The following is a 3347-nucleotide window of genomic DNA, read 5'->3' on the forward strand; positions in this document are numbered from 1 at the left end:
GGCAGGAGTTCAAAGTTTCTAGGTTTGGTGACTAAATAGCTATTTACCCTGATAAGCGCCCTTGCTGTATTTCAGTGTCTGGACCACCATATGGAACTGATTTCAAAATAGAACGATTAAAAGAGCTTACTCTTCTGTTGACACATTTTCATTGATCCTTCTAAATTTACCTCTTCAGTCTGAAATTTTCCCATTTTATATGGTGACAGTCTTCTCCTAATGTCTCAAAGGAAATCTTTATTCTCAATGCCACGTCCACAGATATGATCACCTAAGTTCAATCTTTGTTCCAGAAGGTGTATACATTTTAATATTAATCATTTACTTTCACCTTAGCCCTCACCTGCATGCTCTCGAAGTCTGTAGTTGGTAAAGCTACAAGACTGACTATGAGGAACGTGGCATATTGCCCTTACAAAGGTAAGGATGCAGTTAAAATCTGGCTTTAATAATCATTGAGGGTCTCGTGCTCTCTGAGCTCCAGCACTGGGGTAGCAGCTTGAGGGACCCCAGGAACACACGGGGAGGAACCGAACCGCCTGACATCAGGATGGGAGCTAGAGAAGCAGCTTTTAGCCAAACAGAAGTTCTGCAGAGGCCAGTGTTCCTTTCCTGAACCCTTCCCCTGCAGAGCTGGCAGGTGGGTATTATATCTGAGTCCACCCACCTGGCTACCACTCTTTGCCCCACCCTGATGACTCCCTGAGACCCTGCTTCACCCAACTTGTGGGCCCACCCAAGCTGTTTCCAGACTCTTTCATACCAATAGTCCGTCTTGGTTCATGCTTCAAACTTCCCTAAAATTTCTCAAACAGCATCTGGCTTCAGCGAGTTCAGTACCTCTCACTAAGTAGCCCCAGGCCTAACACTAGCAGCAGTTGGCCTTTGTTTGCAGTTTGTCCTCTTCTGGGCATCTTGAAGCCCAGCACAGTTAGCACCCATCTTCAGATTGCTTTGTAGCTCATGCTGGATAGCATGAAGCAAAGCACAGTTGGTGGCTGACCTGCACCTCCCAGTAGGCCCCAGATTCAGCTCACCCAGTGAACCATGCTTCAGACCACGTTGAATCACCACCTAACCACCTCCACAAGTGACACACTCAAGGAGTGGAATCAACAGACACAAGAGCCCCGCTAAATTAAGTCCTCATCCCTGAGGTGGGCTCCTGCACAGCTGATCCTTTATTATGGCTGTGGCCAGTCTGTGCAACTGAGTGGCCTGGGTAAATCCCTGCCAATGATGTGCCAATAGCAATCAAGGCTCAACTACAAGAGGATGTACACAGCCCATGCAGGAGTCAAGGATGGGAGGGAATGGACCTGAAGTGCACAACTCAGGTGAAAAGGGAGATAGTGCCACTGGACCCTACAAGATAGCCACACCATTAGGCCACTTTACCAAGCTTGGGAGACACAGCAGCTCGGCCTAACACATAGAAACAAACACAGGGAGGCTGCCAAATTGAGGAGACAAGGAAACATGTCCCGAATGAAAGAACAGAACAAAACTCCAGAAAAAGAACTAAACAAAATGGAGATGAGCAACCTACTAGATACAGAGTTCAAAACACTGGTTATAAGGATGCTCAATGAATTTAGGGGAAGAGTAGATGAATTCAGAGAGAACTTCAACAGCATGAAAAAAGGATATGGAAACCATAAAAAAAGAACCAGTCAGAAATTAAGGATACACTAACTGAAATGAATAATTTATAGGGAATTAACAGTAGAGTAGATAAAGCTGAGGATCAAAACAGTGATTTTGAATATAAGGAAGAAAATAACACCCTATCAGAATAGCAAAAAAAAAAAAAAGAATAAAAAATATAACAATAAGGATAGCATAAGAAGCCTCTGGAACAACTTCAAGCATCCCAACCTTCACATCATGGGGGTGCCAGAAGCAGAGAAGAGAACAAGAAATTGAAAACCTGTTTGAAAAAACAATGACAGAAAACTTCCCTAACTTGGTGAAGGAAATAGGCATAAAAGTCCAGGAAGCATAGATAGTCCCAGACAAGATGAGCCCAAAGAGGCCCACACAAAAATAAATCATAATCAAAATGCAAAAGGTTAAAGACAAGAGAATCTTAAAAGCAGCAGGAGAAAAGCAGTTAGTTACCTATAAGGGAGCCCCCATATGACTGTCAGCTGATTTATCAACATAAACTTTGCAGGCCAGAAGGGACTAGCAAGAAATAGTCAAAGTGATGAAAAGTAAGGACCTACAGCCAAGATTACTCCACCCAGCAAAGCTCCACTTTAGAATTGAAGGACATACAAAGAGCTTCCCAGACAAGAAAAAACTAAAGGAGTTCAGCAACACCAAACCAATACTGTATTACTGAAATGTTAAAGAATCTTCTTTAAGAAAAAGAAGAAAAAAGATAAAAAGTATGAACAATGAAATGGAAATATATACACACCTATCAACAACTGAATCTAGAAAACAACGCAAACAAACACATAGAATAGACCCAGACTCATAAATACAGAGAACATTTTGACAATTGCCAGGTGGAAGGGGTTTGAGAAGTGACAAAAAGCTGAAGAAATTAGAAGTACAAATTGGTTGTTACAAAACAGCCATGGGGGTGTAAAGTGCAGCATAAAGAATATAGTCAATAATATTTTAATAACTATGTATGGTGTCAGATGGGTACAAGATTTATCAGGATGATTATTTACTAAGTTATAGAATGTCTAATCACTGGAGTGTACACCTGAAACTAATATCATGTCGTATGTCAGCTGTAATTTAAAAAAAATTTTTTTTAAGTTTTTTAAAGGCAAGAATGAATCCTATTACCACCACAATTTAAAATCATTGTAGAAGTGCTAGTCAATATAATCAGAGAAGGTAACAAAACAAGGAATGCATACTTTGGAATGGAAAAGGTAAAATCATTATTATTTACTGTTGACAATTGCTTCGCTGAAAGACCAAGAAAAACAATCGAAAGACTATTAAAACTAATAAGAAACCAGCATTTTACTAGTTAATAATAAACTCCATATGTTCCTTATATTCCAATATTCGTGTATTAGAAATTACAATATAGAACAACAACAAAATCATTGAGCAAAATACCAGTTTATTATTATTTTTCTTTATTGGTTTTAGAGAGAGAGGAAGGAACAGGAAGAGAGAGATAGAAACGTCGATGAGAGAGATTATCGACCAGCTGCCTCCTGTATGCCCCCTAATGGGAATAGGGCCCACAACCTGGGCATGTGCCCTGACCAGGAATCGAACCGGCGACCTATTGGTGTATGGGTTGACACTCAACCACTGAGCCATGCAGGCCGGGCTCATCATCATTTTAAAAATTATTCAAAATAGCCCTG

This window comes from Molossus molossus, unplaced genomic scaffold, assembly GCF_014108415.1.
Source record: "Molossus molossus isolate mMolMol1 unplaced genomic scaffold, mMolMol1.p scaffold_m16_p_8, whole genome shotgun sequence".
NCBI lineage: Eukaryota > Metazoa > Chordata > Mammalia > Chiroptera > Molossidae > Molossus > Molossus molossus.